Source organism: Caretta caretta, chromosome 2 (genome assembly GCF_965140235.1).
Source record: "Caretta caretta isolate rCarCar2 chromosome 2, rCarCar1.hap1, whole genome shotgun sequence".
Classification (NCBI taxonomy): Eukaryota; Metazoa; Chordata; order Testudines; family Cheloniidae; genus Caretta; species Caretta caretta.
In genome coordinates, this window is record NC_134207.1 from 112,631,078 (window position 1) to 112,652,113 (window position 21,036).

Sequence of the window (21,036 nt, forward strand, 5' to 3'; positions counted from 1 at the left end):
TCTGACCTACTGTACCCTTGATACACATACCTGAGGTTTAAGAACTTGCATAAATGGGTTTGGGGAATATGAAAAACATGCCATTTTAAGTGCCAAACTAGAGTTTCAGCCCCAGGTCTTGCCAAATCCTTTTTCCAAGTGTAAATTATGACACAGAATACAAGTGGAAGATTGTATGACAGACACACATATATTTGCTAGCAGTTTCTGGTAGGCTAACAGCCATTTTGCACTTCTCAAGAAGAACTGGCAGGGCTCAAACTTTTTATCAGGGTCCAGCAAAACCACCAGGCTGCAGTCCCAAAGAGAACACTGAAAATATGCTTACTGGTCAGCAGGGGCTGACTTGAGCACACCTTCCATCAATTAAAGATTTAGGCGTCCACTTACTTCTGATCATGGGTCTACCTACCTATTCCTAGTTTCATTTTCTCCCACAAAATTGTTTGTGTCTCCTTGAAATGGGTGTCTTTAAATAGTTCACATTTCATGCATCTAGATACTGTGCTGATTGACATACTATAAATACTGTAGACAGGCAGACAGATGGACAATCAAATTACACTACTACTTCTCACTGATCTTTAATGCAGAATATGGACCTGCAAACTAACTCACTACCAAGGAATATTTAACATTAAACAGCTCTCCTTGATTTTAACAAGAATTTAGAATTTCTTCTTGCCCCAGGTCCCAAACACCACAGAAGAGATGGGCCCCAGCCTTGGATTTCAGGGGTATTTGAAATCCAAATGAAAATCCAGATTCAAGTTACGTAAATGTCTCCTCTGTAATAAGCCAAACCTAAGCCCCACATCTAACAAGTCCCTGGTATGGAATGAGATTTGAGTATAGAATGTGCATCAAACACTGATCCAGAATATAAAGAGCCTTTCTAGCTCAGCACCTCTTGTTACCAATATGGAACTTGATTCCTATTTGGAACATGACTCCATTTCTACCTAACAAAAGTTTCTCCTGTTTTTGTGCAGTTGTCTTCTGAATGCAATTTCAGGCTATGCCTTTTTCTCCCAGTGCACCTTCACTAGCAAACTACACATAAGATCTGAATCCCACTGTAGTCACTGGGAGTCTTTCCATTGACCTCAATGGGCCTTGGGCCCTTTAATTTAACCAGGCTACAGTCACCTGCACAAAGCCTGCTGGTCCCAGAAAAAAATAGATTTATGGTTGCTAAACATGCAGCAATACTGCAGAGTCTGTGATATGTGTTACAGACTCCTGCTTAGTGTCTTTCTCTTTGAAGCAAAGTGCATTTGCCTCCAAATGTTTCCAACCATTTTTATGGTTAAAAGCTTAAGGGCTAGATGGCGCAAATTGCCTTGAGAGCATGTAGGCAGGAATTTTGCCTCAGGGAGGCACAATCCCTTCCCAAATAGCAGTGTTCATCCTTTAGTTGGTGCAGCCTGCTCACCACCGTGCACACCCAACTTCTCCCTGCAGCGCTGTGCACTCACTGGAACATACAGTGGGATCGTAACCCTGAGCGGCTGTCGGTGGGGCAGGCAAGAGCCCAGGGAACTTCCTAATGTGTGCAACCTGCTCCCACATAATCACATAAGGGCCACTCACACTCTGTAACCAACAACCAAGGTCTGCTCTCATTCATTCTGGTCAGAGTTTGGAGTAACTCCACTGAAGACAGTACAGTAACCAAGGTCTGATGGTAAATGAGATCAGAATCTGGCCCAAAGAATACTAGAGATCTATAACAAAGCCTGTGATATGAGTGCCTACTTTTCTGAACATAGGGACATTATATGGGAAGTACGGCTGGTGTCTCAGTACCCATCTACACTGCAATATAAACCAAGTTAGGGTACTGTACTACAAGCAATTCATCCTCTGAAACAATCGTAACATGGCTTCAATTTGTAGCATAGACTAAACCTTAACTGTGGCTCCATAACTAGGATAAACTTTTGGATGTGCCAGGGTTCACCCTGGTTACAGAGCAGTTAGTGTCACGTCTTCACTACAAACTGCAAGTGATTGAGGAAGCTGTATTTATGGCTTCTAGGCACTATAGTAATACAAGTCATAAATAATAATAACATATAGCATAGCCCTGCCCTTAAGAGGAGCGGGGGGGGGGGGGGGAGAGAGGGTGCACATCAAATGCAGCACTGTAACAGAGACCAGCAGACCCCATCAGGAGGAAGAGGAAAGTATATTTTGTTTATGTCTGGACATTAAAGTTGGATCCATGAGGGTCCAAATAAGAAATTAAAATCACAATGTGATGGATGCAGTTACATTAGCAAAACAGAAAATCAGAAATTAGCTCTTTTGCAACATCCTGTATTTATTCCAACCCCTTGAAGAAAAAAGGTAATTCTCTTCAACTTGATCTGAAGGATAGCCAGCAAGAGAGCATCTTTTTGCCCTTCTCTCCCGCAGTTTGTTCATTCACTTTCCTTACGGTCTTGCATCCTATCATTTTGTTTTCCTAATTCACAAATTAGCATAAGTGAATAAAAGTTTTTAAGGGAGGATAATATTGTTCCTGTCTGAGTTGTTTCACTGTTCGCTAGTATCCCTCAACTAATCCTTCAACCCATATAAAACTGTAATTCATTTCCTCATTTCTTCTCCCTCTGCATGATATAATCTTGGACTTCTGTCCCACCGAGAATGGGAAAGATGAGGCTGTGTCTTCCTGGAACATATGCTATTTCAACTACCTAATGTGTATCATCTGTCATATCAGGAAACACCCTGTAAACTATTTTCAACAGGTTTAGGTGATTTTACACAGGGTATAATTTACAATTCAGGTGTGCAAAGGCTCCACTTACTGGAACTGATTCTTATTTACACTAAGTCCCCTTTACAATTGAACTGGCAGTGTAAAGGTTCCTTCAAATTACATTTGCACCCATTTCAAGGCTAGAGCGGTGTAAAGTGACCTTAGTTTGTATAAAATAGGCAGACTGCAGCTTTCTTCCTCTTTGAGGTCCCAATTCTCCCTGGAAGTTGAGGATGCATGGAGCCTGATTCTCCTCTATTGTGCACCTTGTGTAAATGAGCACAATATGGGTGTAAAACTTTTGATTTGGTTGAATTTTGCACCCACTTTGCAGAGGTGTAGATGACTAAACAAGGTGCAAGGCAGTGGAGAATCTAGCCCTCAGCACTTTGCACACCCTAAAGGCCCTAAAACAGAAATGCAGACTGTCTTCCGAGTCCTGTAGTCTCCCTTACAAAGTTCCATCTTGAACCACACTGATCTGCAGTCCCCACAGGTCACATCCCCTGTATTAGGGGTAAGAGCAGCCACAGGCCACCTTTAACGCCATGGCAGCCTGCTAGGCCATGCTGCCCCCCGCATCTTTTATCTGTCTGAATATTGTTTCCTCCATATGCACACACTCACGGGAGAAAAGTGATGCCGTTGAATGTGAAAACTCTTCAGTGAATAGCCAAATCTCTAGAAAGGGGATAAGGTGCCCAAAGAGTATTGTGACTCATGCACTCGGGGCAGCAGACAATAATAAAGATAAACAGCTCCTCTTTAGTGACTGACATGACTGGTCTGGTCCACCGCATCAACCTTGGAAACCGAAGTCCCAAGGTCCTAAACAAATCTGGGTCTTCTTCAAGATACGTTATCTGTCAGGCTGTAATAGATAGTCTCCCTATTATTCTTCCCTGAAGATACCACAAATGAACCATGAATATTCCTGGTTTCTGCATGGAATTAGCCCATGCAAGCATTATCTTTTGGGCAAGGGGAAGCTGATTCTCAGACCTTTTGCTAGGAAGATACTTTCTGGACTTTTGTGATAGTTTTTAGGCCCAAAGGATATCTGAAAGCCATGGGTCCCATTACTGCTTACATCTAGCGCAGCATTCTGTATCTTCAGCTTCCATCTTGTCTCTGCTGCTCCTCCTCTGCTTCCCACCCCACCCATCATCCTCCAACTATAAAAGTGTAAGTGTTATGGGGCATCTTGTACCCGATAACATGCTTCCTGCCACCTCTTTCTCTTCCGAGTGCTAACAGCTACACTAAGGGCGCAATTAAAGGTTCTCTGCCTGTGGTACCGAGATATCCTGCAGACTTGCTTTTGTTGCACCATGCATGGACACAGGCAAGTAACACAGGACGAGTTGGGCAGCAGCAGCAATGCATTACCATTGCTCTAAACACCACGGTCAGTGGGAGAAAGAGAAGGTCGCTTGTAAATAATTGCACACACTGAATTTTACAAGTAATGAATCTCATCGCAAAGAACCTGGGGAAGAGGTTTCAGGAATTATCACTTGACTGTCTAATCTAACTACTGTTCCTGCCTGCACCTGGTGGCCCTGGAGAGATACTGTCTCAATGCCTATTTACTGTGCATGTAAACAACCAGACACAAACATTCTAATGCTTCATTTTGTTGAGGGAAGGGGTCTCTGGTGGTACCATATTGAAAGCAGGGCTCTTTGGTCAGCAAGGATGATACAGATTTGGCAAAGGGGACCCTGTTCAGAGGGTAGGGCAACAGAAGGATAGTTTGGAGGAACTAGAATACCAAAACAAAGCAAATGGCTGCCACGTTTTGTACCTTTTAGCACTACGTTCGTATGTCTTCTGTTGATTAATAATTGACTCTCTTATTTAGGTTGTAAGCTCTTCTGAGGAGGGACCATCTCATACTCTGTGTTCGTACAGTGCCTAGCACAACAGGACCCTAATTCTAGGCACTACCAGAATACAAATAATAAATAGTACTATTATTCTTCGTTATTAAAGTATGATTTTGGCACAATGGTCGCAGTGTTCACAGTAATAATGAATCTGAAATTTTTTTAATAAAGTCTTCAACTACAGAGGGGCCAGATTTGATTGGTGCTGCAACCTAGTGCATGGGGTCACAACGCCACTCAGGTTTGATGCATCTGTCCCTCTGTAGATGGAGACAGAGGGGTGGACAGGCCAAAATTGACTGGCATTGTGACCCTGTGCACGGGGTTGCAGTGCCCAGAGCGGGGAGCTGGGCTCAGCCTTGCTGGACAGGAACTGCCACTGCGGGGTGAGTGTAGGGTGGGCTTAAGCACCAACCCTTCCCCACCCGTAGGCCATGACCTTTCTGTGACTATGGTTCACCCAGCCACCCACCCACCCGGCACCTCTGCCATGAAATTGACTGAAAGTCTGCATGACAAAATCTTAGCCCTACTATGACATACAAAGGGCCGGGGAGGACAGGGATACCATCCAAATATGCTCAGTGATTTTTCACACACACATTATATATAACAAAACATATATAAGTTACACACACACATATACTTTTTATAAACACCCAGTGTTAGCCTTTTGACCTATCAGTTGGCCCATTTTCCATAGATGTAATAGCACAAGTGGCTCATGAGGAGGGGCCTCCAGGAGGATTTGCACTTCATTTAGTGTGTAATGTTTCTTCTTTCTCACACAAAAGTTTTCCGTAAGCACTACTTTATTCCATGCATGTTTTTAACACCGTCATCCCTACAGGTCTACTGAGCAGAATGAATGGGAAAGGGAATGTAAATGGTCTGTAGCAGTTCAGGCTCCTGGCCAGTAATGCAGGACAGATAGCAGCAATAAAAATAACTCTGGAAGCTTCTGTGATATAACAGATTTTTTTTTCTTTTGTGAAATCTATTATGCAAAAATGTGGGTGCAAGCAGGAACTGAGACAATAAGCCTACTGCATATTTGAACAGTGACAGCAGACTCGTAATTTTTTTATGGATGGCAATCAATTCAAAAGCTAGGTCTTTAATAAACACCTAGACATTTTCTCGTAGACTATAGACTTAGAACTCCTGGAATGTGTGAGTCTTAAAAAGTGGATGGGTCACTAGAACCTCAAGGCTGACATTCCCATTAGGTAATATTACTAGTATCATCAGTCTAGTTCATGTCCATTCACTGGTTTCTTTTACCAAACCAGCCAACCAAATATAAATGTGTGTGTGTGTGTGTGTGTGTGTAAAAATGCAACCCTACACTTTATTCTCCACCCTACTTCCACTGTAGCTACAGCTATCCTAATTCTGATGCAACCTGAATGAGTGTGTTGTAAAACAAAGGCACTATTGACTACTTTCTTCAGAATTAATAAGACTACTGTGTTTACAGCAGAGATTTCAATGGTTTCAACACTGAACATTAAATAACAGGAACATCAATTGACTTTTAATCCAGAGATTACCTGTTGAAACATTAACAGCAAACACCTTTTGATGTGGGTTGCTTAATGTGGTGCAAAAGCCAGAAGTGTAATTATACTTTTCCTTTCTATGAACCTAGTGTTTAAAACTGAAGCATTACTACTGGTGTGCATGTGTGTGTGTAAATACTCTACAGCTGACTCTGCACGAATACATACCTCTAGACCTACCAGTGTCCAAAAGTGGCACACAGTGTGGGACTAGGCTTGGCTAGCCAGTCAAATAATTGTCAGTTGACCAATCATCTCATTGCTTATTATCTGACCACGGTCGAATACTGTCAAATATTCCAGTAAGAACGCCCTGACGTAAGTGGTGGGCTACCCTTTTGCTTGCCCATCATAGTGCCATTCATCCATCTTTTAGCACTTCATTGCATTGAGTTTTGCATTTTTCTGATTTAAAATAACTCTGCAGTTAAGTAACTTGTTTTTTGTAATTAGGTATAAGTATTTAATGAAGGCTTTTTTATTGTTCTAATAAACCAGTGCTTTAAAATACTGAAACTTTTTCTCATTATTTGATTATATTTGACCGGTCAATTGACCAATTATTTTTGGACCTATCAAATACCCAATCCTAAAAATACCCAAAATGAGGGATACGAAAAATTATTCATACAGAAAACTTAAAATGCTGTGTGATTACTTCTTTTACTCCAACGCATTCTAGAACATTATTTTCATGATTCTTTATTTCCGATGTAAATAATTTTTTACAATAAAAGGAGAGGACACATTTGTGTGGGACACATACAACTTTGGACAGAAATGTGAAATGTCCAAGAGGTATTTTTTAAATATTATTATTATTAGCTGTTGTATTGTATTGCAGTAATGCCTAGGAGCCCTAGTCAAGAACTTCATTGTACTAGGAGGTATACAAACACAGAACAAAAAGACAGGCCATGTCCCAAAGAGTTTAAAATTAAGTAGAGCTTATATTGTCAGTATGACACAATAACTATATAAATCAATTGCCACAATTCAAGAAATTGTCAAGTAGGACACGTAAGAACATAGTCCCTAGTCAAGTAGGACACGTAAGAACATAGCTGAGTGTTTTCCAGAATAGAGACTGAATTAAGCACGTGCTTAAGTGCTTTACTGAATCTGGGCTGATAAGAATTAGAAGAAGAAGCAGCTACATGATGCTTTACTGAACAAGAAACGATTTTTGCTCTTTCCTTGAATTTGAGGGATTTATTCTCATTTTAGAGTGTAGAGCATTCACACATGTACAAATCCACACACATCAAGAAGAGAGAATTGTGCTTTCCTTAATTGTTTTGTAGAATAAGCACTCAAAAGTTAATTTCTGTTACCTTTCTCAGGCAAAATAAAAGGCTTTTTACAAAAATTCTATTGCTAAAACAATGAAATTCTCCTGGGAATGACTTCATTATGGAAATGAAGTGACAGCTTCTTTCACCTAGCCAGGCAGAAAGTCTGCATTTATAAAAGAGATTTTGTACACTAAGTACAGTGAGTGGGAGGATATGAAAATGCTATTTTTAATACAGATTTCAGTAGTCCTCCCATACAGGTCCTCTGCATGAACAACAATAATAATAATTAATAGTGCCAAAAAAAGAACAGTATGTTAAAGCTGACGGCAGCACTAAAAAAGAAAGAATGGTTAATGTTTTACAAGATTTAAGGACAAACACAAGACTCACTAAAATAAATTGGAGTTTGCCATTGATTTCAAAAGGGGCTTTGTCACTCAGATTATAAAATAGATTTTCAATAAACACATTGTAAATTACTACTGTAAATACCATATAATCTATTACAGTATTGCTGTAATTATTAGTGTCAATGGACACAAATCAGATGTCAAGAATTATAACATTCATAAACCAGTTGGAGAACACTTCAATCTCTCTGGTCACGCGATTACAGACATGAAAGTCGCTATTTTACAACAAAAAAACCTTCAAATCCAGACTCCAGCGAGAAACTGCTGAATTGGAATTCATTTGCAAATTGGATACAATTAACTTAGGCTTGAATAGAGACTGGGAGTGGCTTAGTCATTATGCAAGGTAGCCTATTTCCCCTTGTTTTTTCCTCCTCTCCCCCCCCCCCCCCCCCACATTCTTGTTAAACCCTGGATTTGTGCTGGAAATGGCCCACCTTGATTATCATACACAATGTAAGGAGAATGGTCACTTTGGATAAGCTATTACTAGCAGGAGAGTGAGTTTATGTGTGTGTGGGAAAGGGGGGGGGGGGGAGTGAGAAAACCTGGATTTGTGCTGGAAATGGCCCAACTTGATTATCATACACATTGTAAGGAGAGTGATCACTTTAGATAAGCTATTACCAGCAGGAGAGAGGGGTGGGAGGAGGTATTTTTTCATGCTTTTTGTGTGTATATAATAAGATCTTCTACAGTTTCCACAGTATGCATCCGATGAAGTGAGCTGTAGCTCACGAAAGCTTATGCTCAAATAAATTGGTTAGTCTCTAAGGTGCCACAAGTACTCCTTTTCTTTTAGTGTCAATATTGTCCTTCATTTCCTTACATAGATTTTTATTTTCAGAAATACTACTTACCGTATATTCTACTGAATATGTTGTTGGCTCAGAGGCCCAGGGTGTCACTCTGTGTTTGAATAACTACTCATGACAATTCCAAGATTTGGGAAGGAATAAGCCGAAAAGAAAACCAAGGGTTAAATCAGAGGTTCTCAAACTTTTAGAATTGGCGACCTCTTTCGCACAACAAGCCTCTTAGTATGACCCACCCCTTTTAAATTAAAAACACTTTTTTTTATATTTTATATTTTTATATTTTAAATGCTGGAGCAGGGTTGAGGGTGGGACTGGGCTGGTGGGGCTCTGGCTGACTGCTCTCAACCCCCTCATAATAACCTCCAGTTTGAGAACTCCCAGGTTAAACCATGCCCTCAAATTCAATGGGATATGTGTACAGAATGTAGAATTTGGCCTGATCCAAAGCTCACTAATGTCACTGGAAAAACTCTTATCAACTTCAATGAGCTTGGATCAAGCCCTCAGAGTCCATAAATGCTCTCAAAAAGCACTCCTGGTAAATGCACCTATGGAAACTGAGGGCCAAATTCTGCTCTCATTTAGCAAGAGTACAATGCCCAGCGACTTCAAACACACAACTGCCAACCCTCCAGGATTGTCCTGGAGCCTCCAGAAATTAAAGATTAATCTTTTAATTAAAGATTGTCATGTGACGAAGCTTCCAGGAATACATCCAATCAGAAATGACAATCTTACTTCAACGGGAGTTGCCTGTAATTATTTGAGGGCAGAAGTTGCCCCTTGTTATCATAAGGTTCTTTTTTCAGCCATGCTATTGTCTACAGCAATAATTAGAACAAAAACTTTGCATTTAGCACTTAGTAACAATGAATAAGGATTAACAGGCAATATAGGCATAAGATGTGCAAGTATAGCATGGGTGGATCCTGGAGGCAGCTGACTGTGATTGCATTTAGAATAACCTCACCATTGGAAATCCCCTTATTTCACACTAAATTAGACTAACCTGGGAAAGACTTTCCCTTGTCAATGTTCAGCCACCCTCACACAGAAACTCTTCAGCCTGACACTGACTCATACTGCATATTCAGAAAGGGGAAAAAAAAAAAAACAAACCCACACACTTACTCTGCATTTTTTCTGCCCCCAGCTGCCTAGGGTACCAAGCCTAATTCAAGCCATTCCCCTTGGGGTTTTAATCTGCTGTGCTGGCAATGTGCAACCCTCATTAGTAATAACATGAACTGTGCATACAACTTTCCACGAACAGTTGACAATCTGTCCCCGCTGAAAAATCATCCACTTAAATATTTAACTATGTTCCCTTTAGGAAGGCTGTACTTAGTTTTTATTAATTTTCAGTATCCTCCCCTTCTCTCTCCCTTTAAAACAATGCTGCACCTTCCTGTGATTCGAGTTTTATTTAATTAAACTTGATTTGCCTTTTTATATAACAACATTTAAGCATATTAAAATACACAATCCAAACTTAATATTTTGACTGACTGCCTGTGCTTGCGTGGGAAATTTGCAGTGGTAAAAGTTAGAAAGCATATAGGATTGCAGTAATTTAGCTCCTGTTTTTGCTCATTAACTCTGCTGCCAAACAAGCTTGCTGCTTGGTCACTTTCTAGTTCGTGGGCAGCAAAAGTTCCTGTGGGCACATCACGCAGGTTTAGCCCTCAATAAAATTTAACAGCAATAATTATTAGCTCTTATGTAGTGGTTTACATATTACAAACACTGTAAAAACATTAACCAACTACTCAATCCTTAAAACCCCGATGAGGCAAATTCATTATTATTAATCATGTCATCCCCATGTCCAAAGGGGATACACTGGAGAGAGGATAATTGACTTGCCCAAAGCCATACAGTGAGAGGTGGGATTAGAACAGAGGAGTTTCAATCTCTCACAGTCCTGTGTTTATCCACTAGACTGCACTACCTTTCTTAAGCCTTATGATTTAGTTATATCTTAAAATATAATGAGCTGGATTATTGTTTTTGCTCCAGGCCCTTTTCACTGCTCAGGGGGCTGGGAGGTGTGTGGCACAGCTCTGGTATATTCCACTAGCATAAAGACTATATGTCAGTGGCATAAGTCAGAGCAGACCCCAGGCGAGGTGCAGGGGGATGGAGTAAATTGGCCTACTGGACCAGGGAGTCATAACCAGCTCCCTGATGTTCTCCCTCCTCCATTCCGTTGCACCAAGCACAGATGCAGGGGAGAATCTGGTCCAGTGGCTTTAGAAAAAAAGGTAACTGACCTTCCGTAACTGCTGTTCTTTGAGATGTGTTGCTCAGGTCCATTCCAAAGTAGCACCTCCACCAGAAAGTTGTTCCCTCAATGGTATTCGTCAGGTCAGCTCCAGTCGCACTCTGGAGTCGCATGCTCATAGCACCCAGAAAAAGGGGCCTGCCGCCCCCTCAGCTCCTTCTTGCCAGCTAACTCCGACAGAGAGGCAGGCAAGGGGTGGAGGGGAGAGGAGAATTGGAATGGACCTGAGTAACACATCTCTAAGAACAACAGTTACAACAGAAGGTCAGTAACTGTTTGTTTTTCTTCAAATGCTTGCTCATATCCATTCCAAAGTAGGTGACTCCCAAGCAGTTGTGCAGGTGGAAGGTTTGGAGGTCCCTGGCATGCCGATTGTAATACTGCTTGGCCAAAACCCGGGTCATCTCTAGCCTGCTGGGTGATGGCATAATGAGATGTGAAAGTGTGGACTGACGACCACGTTGCTGCTCTACAGATGTCCTGGATAGAGGAACTTGAGCTGCAAATGCCATTGAAGATGCTTGAGCCCTTGTAGCATGGGCAGGAGGAGTGGGGACCTTTGCCAGGCCGTAACATGTTCAGATACAGGAAGTGGATCCACGATTAAATTCTCTGGGTTGAGACTGGAAGGCCTTCCATTCTGTCTGAAATGGCTACAAACAGCTGAGTAGATTTTTTAAAAGATTTAGTCCTTTCTAAGTAGAAGGCTAGCACATGTCTAATATCCAGAGAGTGGAGTCTCTGTTCTTCCCTGTTGGCATGTGGCTTTGGACAGAAGACAGGTAGGAAGATATCCTGGTTACTATGGAATTGCGAGACCACCTTTGGAAGGAAGGCCATATGTGGCCACAATTGAACCTTGTCCTTAAAGATGATCGTATACGGTCATTCCAAAGTAAGGGCTCAGATCGCAGAGACCCTTCTGGTAGAAGTAATGGTCACCAGGAAGGCCACCTTCCAGGATAGAAGAGCACACTGCCAGCAGTTCAAATGGAGGTCCTGTTAGCCTTGAATACACCAAGTGGAGATCCCAGGGAAGGAGTGGCTGCCGTACTGAGGGTATAACCACTCCAGGCTCTTAAGAAAATGACTACAGATAAAGTTTAAGAAGACAGATTGGCCGTTCATCCATGGGTGAAAAGCCGAGATTGCAGCTAGTTGGACCCTAATAGGGGATACCATTAGGACTTACTGTTTCAAGTGGAGCAAGTAATCTAGAGTGAAAAGTAGTGTTGACTGTGTGGATGAAATACCCTTCTGCGTGGATCAGATTGAGAATCTTTTCCACTTTGCCAGGTAGTGGCTCTAGTGAAGGGTTTTCTGCTCCCTAATGGCACCTCACAAACAGGCCCAGACCAAGCTAGCTCTGCAGGATTCAACCATGCAGCTTCCAGGCTGTGAGATGAAAGGACTAGAGATTGGACTGGAAACAGAGGTAGGCGGATTGGCGTTTCCACCGAGAAGTCTAGGAGGGTGGTGAACCAGTGTTGACATGGCCAAGCTGGGGCTATCAGGATAAGACATCCCTTCTGACCTTCAGCAGAACCTTGTGTATGAGAGGGATGGGAGGGAACGCATAGAAGAGATGGCCCACCCACAGGAGGAGAAAGGTGTCTGTGAGCAACTCTGGGCTATGACCGAGGAAGGAGCAGAATTGGAGACTCTTCCTGTTCTGCTTTGTCACAAACAGATCTGGGGAGTCCCCCACTTCTGGAAGATGCCTTTCACAACATCTGGACAGATGGACCACTTGTGGTGGTTGGAGAAGGATGTGCTGAGGTGATCTGCTAGTTCGTTTTGCGACCCCAGGAGATAGGAGTCTTCGAGGTGGATCGAGAGGGCTATGCAGAATACCCACAAGCAAAGAGCTTCCTGGCACAGGTGAGAGGAGCATGCTCCACCCTGCCTGTTTATATAAAGCATCACAGTTGTGTTGTCTGTAATGATCAACATGCACTTGCCGTCCAAGTGGGGTTGGAACACTCGGCAGGCTAGGAACTCAGGAAGGTACCTGAACTGGAGCAGTGCTGGGGAATAGGGCAAGGGAGCTGGGGAGCTCCAGCCTGGTAAAACTGCAGGATGCAGACCTTGTTGAAGGCCTACAGAGGTACTGGAGCTGCAGAGATACAGCCTAGGACTAGACAAAGACAGCAGGTCCTAACCTCTTGCCGATGATGAGCGGCCATTACAGACTGCAGTCTGCCCCAGTGAGCGAGGGCTAGATGATGACTAGCAGTAGCCACTGAGGCAAGGTGGGTTTAGAGGGTTAGGGATTTCCCTGGGAGGGGAGACCCAGAGCATGGACCCAGAGAGTGGGGGTACTGTTGGGGCAGAACCCCAAGGTAAAGGGTAAACCCCCAGAGTCCAGGAGGGACACGAGGCCTAAGGCAGGCGAGACACTGGCCAGCAGAGGGCACTCCGAATCTGGAGTTGTGCTAATTCCCTGGACGACCAGCAGGAGGCACCGTGCCGGTGAGTCATCGCTTCACTACACAATCCTTTTTGCTGTTGGTTGCAGGGATACTGGGGTCTGTCAAAAGGCCTTGCTGGGATCCAAAATGGCCTCATTCAAGGGCAAAGCCAATCATGATGGGCCTGATGCCGCAAGAATGTCCACCAGGGCATGGGAGGACTCTAATCTCCCCTACCTGGATCCCCAGGTTTTGCACTACCCTTTTGAGGAGTTCCTGGTGTACCCTATAATCATCCTGGGAGAGTGCTATCCTTGTTCCTGCCACCACCACCTTATCAGGAGAGGAGGAAGCAGCAGCCTGTACGCGCCAGGGGCACTGTTCCTCACCCTCAGCACCAGATGGGGCTCATTGTGCTGCATCTTGAAATTCTGTACCAGGTTCGCCGGAACCTAGTCCCTGTTCCAAAGGAGGTGGGGGAGCTGAAGACTCTGATACAACGGAATAGGAGCTCCTGGACTGTGAGGTCTGGACTAGTGGAAAAGTTCAGGGGTTCCAAAACAGCCATTGTAGTGGCATCTGCCACTGTGCTGGTGGCTAGGCCATTGGTGGACTGCCCTGACTCATGTCAGCTATCCAGTAATGCCAACTGGAGCAGTGTCGGCTCCTACAGGAGGCGTACGACTCCACCTCTGAGGAGAGGCTTCCTGGTGACCAGAGTGGAGCTGTGCCGACCGGTGTCACTGAGCAGTGCTAGAAGGGAGAAGATCAGTGCTGTGCCATCCTGGACAGTTTCCCTTTTGACAGTACTTGGAATCTCGGTGCAGTGGGAGCTCTTGCCTCCGGTGCCGCAGCTGACGGCTCCTGAATGGCAGGGGATGGCAGTACTGGGAGCTACAACAATGCCCTCACTGCCTCAAACACCTCTCGCGTGGTTGGCAATGCCAGGATAGTTGTCCGATGGCTCTCTCTTGGTGGAGAGTCCAAAGGTGCCCTTCCTGGGGCTGGAGTCAATTGCACAGAGTGAATAACTGGTGTCTCCAAGTGGCCCAACACGGGTCAGACTGCTAGCATCTCTGTGTCCGACTGCCCTTGGGGTTGGGGATCACCCCCAGTCAGTCTTCTGCTTCTTTCTCGGTACCAGCAATGGAGAGTGGTGCCGAAAGTCCCTCTGAGGAGCTCTCTTCTTCGGCACTGGGGATGATGGTCGGTGCCAGGAGTCCTGAGAAGCCAAAGAAATATCCTTCCTTGGTGCTGAAGATGCAGAACTATGTTACATCTCTCAAAGAGAAGCCGGGGCACTTCCTATTGAGGCCGAAGTACTCAGTGCCAAGTCGGCATGGCTTGGCTCCAAGGAAGGAGGAGGAACTTAAACCTGGTGTCCTTGTCTTCCTTAGTGTGGGGCCTGAACCCTTTCCAGATTCTGCAGCGCTCCTGCACGTGGGCCTCCTCCAGACACTTGAGGCAGCTGGAAATGGGGTCACTAACAGACATCTTTGAGCAGGGGGTTGGACTAGATGACCTCCTGAGGTCCCTTCCAACCCTGATATTCTATGATTCTATGATCTGCTTATGGCATGACACACATGGCTTAAACCCCAGGACCAAGGCATGCCATGGTGCAAGGGTCCGCTAATCTAACTAATTTACTAACAAACTACCTGAAACTTAACCACTACAAATAGCTATGTATAGGGAACAGAACAAAGTCCACTGAGAGAGAGGTACTTGCATGAAAATGCAAGGATGAACTGCAGTTCCAGAGACGGTCACGGATGGTAAAAAGGAACTGGGGGGGGGGGGGGTCGGCGGGCCCCATTATACTGGCGCCAAGAGCGCATGACTCCAGGGTGCACTGGAGCCAACCCGACGGATACCACTGTGGGGAAAACTTTCCAGTGGCAGGGCTTGGGGCGAGCACACACCTATTTTGGAAGGGTCACGAGCAAGCACTCAAAGAACACTGAGCAGAACTTCCCAAAACAGACAGCAAAGCCTTGCTAGCTACAGCAGCTTTCAAACACTGTTGTAGCTAGAACGGTGCAGTGGTTCAGCATGAAAACACTTTCTGAGGCCCCAACTAACACTACACTATCATCAAATAGAAGACCCACTTGCAACACAGTTATCCCCTAATTTTGTTACAACATAGTGAAAAGTTGTCATACAGGTGGGACCTAACAGTGCATGTTAACCAAGTGAAAGCCATAGGGGTTGGCCTACACCAAAAAGTTTTGCCACTTTAATGGTTGTGGCATAGTGAAAGTGCCCCGCTCCCCTGCCGCCCTAGTGTGGATATAGTTATATTGGTATAAGAGTGCTTATACAGGTATAGCTCATTTCAGTTCAGGAACTGAAATAAGCTATACTGGAATTAATATAACTGAATCCACACTAGGCTTTTTGCTGCTATAATTATGTTGGAAAAAAAATCATACCCCCACCCAGTGATGAGCTGCCAAAAGCTGAAGAACCGGTTCCTTCACTCGCTCCGGGTCTTCGGAAGCACTTCGGTGGCAGGTCCTTCAGGCACTCCGGGTCTTCGGCGGCACTGAAGGATGTGCCGCCAAAGACCCGGAGCGAGTGAAGGACCCGTTGCCGAAGTGCCGCCGAAGACCCGGAGCACTGCTGGGTGAGTAAAAATTAAAAATGGATTCTCAGGGGAGCCTCCCCAGCCGAGAGCTCAGGTAGGCCGGACAGGACAGTCCCGCGGCCCGGATGTAGCCTGCGGGCTGGAGTTTGCCCACCCCTTTAACAACCGGTTTGCGTGAACCGGCTCCAGCTCACCACTGCCCCCACCTGACATAGTTAGGTGGGTAAAACTTTATAAGTGTACACCAGCCCTTAGACAGACCCTCCAGGGGTCTAAGGGAGTTAAAGGGACACAATTTGATCCCACCTATACTGTAACTTTTAACCATTTGGCAACGGGATCAGGACCAGATCCCCTCGCATGGCTGTAGGGCTTGTCTTTACAGCAGTGTAAACTGCTGCAGTTAACTCCCCTCAAGTTAGTCTAGCTTGAGTGAGAGCAGCCACACTGTGAAAGGGCATCAGAGCTTCCCACAACACAAAGTAGTTGCATCCCCACTGCATTTTCTACCTCCAATATCAGCAACAGCACACAAGCTTCAACCCACCCATGTCCAGCAAGCTTCCGTTTGAGGCACCACTTTACTTGAGCTGGAGACGTGTGTGTGTGTGTACAGGAGTCAGGTTAGGGACAACACTTGAGTTATATCTTGAGCTAATGTTGCAGTGAAGACAAGCCTATAGTTGTACAGACGGGGCTTAAAAGCAATCAGCTGAGCCAAAATTGTATGAGAGATTCCAGCCCCTACCCTCACTAGCAGGAAAGTTCAGTTTGATTTCTGAACACAGTTTGTGCCCGGGAATAGTGGCCACAGATCATGTTTGGATGCACACTTGAATGGCCAAAATCTGAGAGATTCTTGGAGTGCGTATCAATACTAAACCCCTTTCAACAATGTCCAGAATATGCACAGATCCATCTAAACCTACTGTATTTATAAACTCTGTTTTACAACCGCAATAAGACAACAGAAAAAAATCCATGCTTTTTTGTCAGGCTCACTGCACTTTATGGGTAGCTAATGTCAGCCAATCAATACACCACACAATATATGCAGTCATCATACCTTTATACAAAATGCCACAGAAGAATATAAAACCAGGCAGCTTCACGCAACACAGCAACTCAGTGCACACTCCCTGAAAGTGAACACGCTAGAATACTCAGTTCCAGCAAATATGAGGACTTTTATCAGATGGAAAATAATCAGACCCTCCCAACTACATCATATCCTTAAGTGCTGCCATCAGCAAGAGGTGCAGGGAGAAGCCCTGGATACAATAAGCAGTGTGAAGGTGTAGCACAATCCTGGTAGAACATAGCAATTCATGGAAAATAGCATCACCCAAGAGGCAATCAGCCATCAGTCTGAAAGCAGCAGGAGTGGTTTCTGAACAAAACAGGCCTTGTGAAAAAACTAAACCTCATTTTGCCTCACAAAAAGCAGCCTTCTTAGAAAACAAAGTATATTTAAAAAAAATACTCCCATGAAACTTTCTATAAGGATTATTATTCTAACACAGACAGAGTTGGCAGTACTCCCTGCTCTGTCTCTCCATGAAGCTGAACATAAGTATGTTAAGTTACCATTCAAAGTTGTGCTTGTGGTTTCCTAGGCCAGGAGAAGAAACAGTTGGGATGGGAAAGTTTTCAGAGGTGGGAGTAGTGCTTGCCTCACTTCTAATTGTAGCGAATCTGTCAACTTTCTTCCCTGTGTTTCAAGACTACACTTCAAAATCAGTCCCCGTGTGCTTTGAATTGCTACACTTTTAAGCTAACTACTTCTCAAAGTGCTGTTTAAAAACTGACATCTTCAACCACATTTCAGGCTGAGAATCAATCTAACTTTGCAGAGTCTCATTGGGCCCCTAAGAAAGTGCAGCCTTTTTTTTATTATGACACTTGACAGCCAATCTCTTAGAAATGATTTGTGAAGAAATTTAGTTCAAATTACTTTATATCAAGGCATTTAAAACGTGTTTTTCTTTGTTATAAGCTAAAAATAATGATACACTTTTATCTCAGATTCAAAAAAAGCAGCAAGCAACATTAAAACAAATCAGCAGTCTTTTGGCTTCAACGCACACAAACCCCAGCTACAAGCCGTCCTGCTTTAAGTGTATTTTAGAATGAGTCTGAGACTCTCCTTGTGTCACGTGGCTAAGGAAATGGACTAAGCTGACTCTTCATGCCTGCGGCATCCAGTCAAAAAAGAAAGCCTGATCCTGCCAGGTGTTGAACACCCTCCACTTTCATTTATTTCCATAGGAGTTGAGGGCATTCAGCACCTCCTGGGTGGTGCTCAGTGCCTCTGAGAACTGAACTCAGAGCACTACCCCTGTTATTGCCATAAAGATTAGTTTACTGAGCAGCCAAAATGTCAGCTCTCCTTCTCTCTCTCAGGACCCAATCCTGAAAGATGCTCAATGACAACTGGAGCCAGGGGAGCAGAGCACCTTGAAGGGAGCACCCAGCACTTAAGAGGGTCTAGTTTCAAGATGGCTAGGAGTCATATTCCTTTAACACTTACAGGCATGGGGAAAAGCACACCTACTTCCATTTGCCTTTGTAAATACAAACCTCAAAGAAGATGAGATCAGTTTAGTAGCGAAAGAAAGGTTCGTTTCAAGGAGACTCGTGATATATTAGTATATAATTGTTCAAAATGTTAGGAATAAATGTTTATTGCTAAATATTTTGGGAGATGGAAAATAATCAATTCACATGTCACATGGGAGACCCAGGCTGAAATTAGAGAAACGAGGCCCACACCTTAAAATTCAGATGTAGATTCCAAGCACGCCCCCCCCCCCCCGCACTATGGAGGTATGCAGACATAACATATTGTTCAGCCCATAATATCAATGTGAACCACTGGCCAAGTGTTCACTCAGCTTCATATTGTGAGAATCACCAAAGTTTTGGCTGGTCAGGTTCAAGGTTTCAGTTTAGGCTGATGTCTTTTTCATATCCAGTCCCAGCTTCCCATTTCTCTGGCTCACAGGAGTCATAGGAGTATTTGGAGGGCACTCTCTTCCTGGGGCCAATGTTCATGAATGGCACCTTCCAGAGGCAGGAAAGAGTAGTACAGTATTTTCAAAGAAAGTCCCACCCACCCTTCCTCAGTGGCTGTTGGCTTCTGTGTATCAAATATGGGATAGTGGTTGGCACTGGTTGTTTTTGTTCAAAGGAAGAAGAGGTGATCTTTACTGCACATCCTTCTTGATACCCTAAGACACTTCCTGCAGTCTCAGCTTTAAACCACACTCTCACCCTTTCCTACATCATGGCCACCATTTTTTTAAGCCAAGGATGACAGGATCAGCAAGAAGGGGCTGTGGTAAGGCACTTTCTACTCAATACTCCCAGCCCCTGTGTCTACAGGATTCAGGGTGAAAAATCAGACCAGTGAGGGGTCATGTCACCATTTGCCTGCAACCCTTGGAGCCTTACAATACTCTGCTGCTGAAACTCCCTGCCTAAGACATTCACAGTCAGCAACAAGCATGCAGGTTACACCCTGAGTGTCTGTGTATAACTGCAGTCCTGGTCCAACAAGTCTGACCCCAGCAGCCTGCCAGCAACACATCAGCCACACTCCCTGGTCTCTACTAGCCTTGGTTACAACCAGCAAGGTGACCCCCAACACACTGCCAGTCCTGAATTCCCTCCAAACCATGTGCTCTGCAATGTGCAGCCCTCTCCTGGACAGATTAGAGAAATAAGAAGATTAGTTTGTTCCTCTAGAGACACAAAAATCACATTGCAGTGTATTAACTTAACTAGAGCAAGTATTAACTTAACTAGAGCAAACACACACTTCCGTTTAAACACACCACTGAGTTGGTTTATAGTAAAAATAAAACAAATATATTAATAACAGGACACAGGTGAAATGATGCCAAGTAAAAGGAATAATGTTAGAAAGAATTACAGGCAAATAAAAGTGAAAACATGCATCTAAAAGTCTAAAACTTAATCTAGCCAGGTACCGACTTTGTTCAAGACGGTGTCTCACACGGTTCTTCCTTCTTCCCAACCATGGCTGACTTTCCCTCACTCAGGAACTTCCATAAAAGTACAAGGTGCTGGCTTCCCTTGTCTTCCTAGGTGAAAGATCTTTGCCTAAGCAGATTTCTCACCTATATTCAGTTTCCAGAGACTTCACACCCAGAGACTTCACACCCCGCCGCTTGGTTGAAGGAGCCATGTTTCTCATCTTGCAAGAGCCCTGGCCCCTTGTGTCTGTCTAGTGATGGATGCCAAAGATGACTTCTGTTTTTGCTTATATCTTCCTATATTCAATTACTTTGTTTCAAGAGTCAGGAGGACCTGTTTTTCCCTTCCTGTGGGCTTCCCATCCCTCTGGGCTTCCATTGTTTTGATTCCACCATACTTAATTTACATAAGAGACAGGTAAATGGCTGCCTTCTCCCCTGCCTGGGAGGGAACCTGTTTCTCCCTCTTTGGCCACAGACTTTAAAGCATAAATATCATTAAGTTTCCATAATTCCTCATCTACTGTTAACATGTCACAGTGATATTAACCACTAGGGTGTCATTAGCTTTCAGCTTTTGCACTATACCTTTTTATTAAATACAGTAATATTGCATACAATCAAGTGATTCAATTGCTTAACACTTGAGGTTCAGCGCCCCCCCCCCCAACTCCCCTTCCCCAGTCTTTATAGACCACCAAACCTTTGCAATGTATTCTTTGAAAAGTAAATCTCAGACCAAGCTTCTCTGTCCTGCTGGGTGTAGATGTCACGCTGTCTCCTCCCCAACTTGTTGGCTTGATAGCTTTATTTAACTAATATGTAAAAAATGGACTTTCATGGCCTTTGCCTGAAGATTGGGCAGGTCAGAGAATCAAATACACACTCTTACCTAAGGCAGACCAGTTTACCAACTCCCCTTGGCATGCCTGGTTTAAAAACACTTAGTCATAATTCCAGCATATATCCATAACCCTTAATACACCCCACATACATACAT

The 21,036-nt window shown here is 44.0% G+C and overlaps 1 protein-coding gene across 8 annotated transcripts in view; it reads right to left on the reverse strand.

Moving 5' to 3' along the window:
* ATXN1 (ataxin 1) overlaps positions 1-21,036 on the reverse strand; it is a 276,664-nt gene that overhangs the window by 110,859 nt on the left and 144,769 nt on the right. The gene's annotated exons all lie outside the window — the stretch shown is intronic.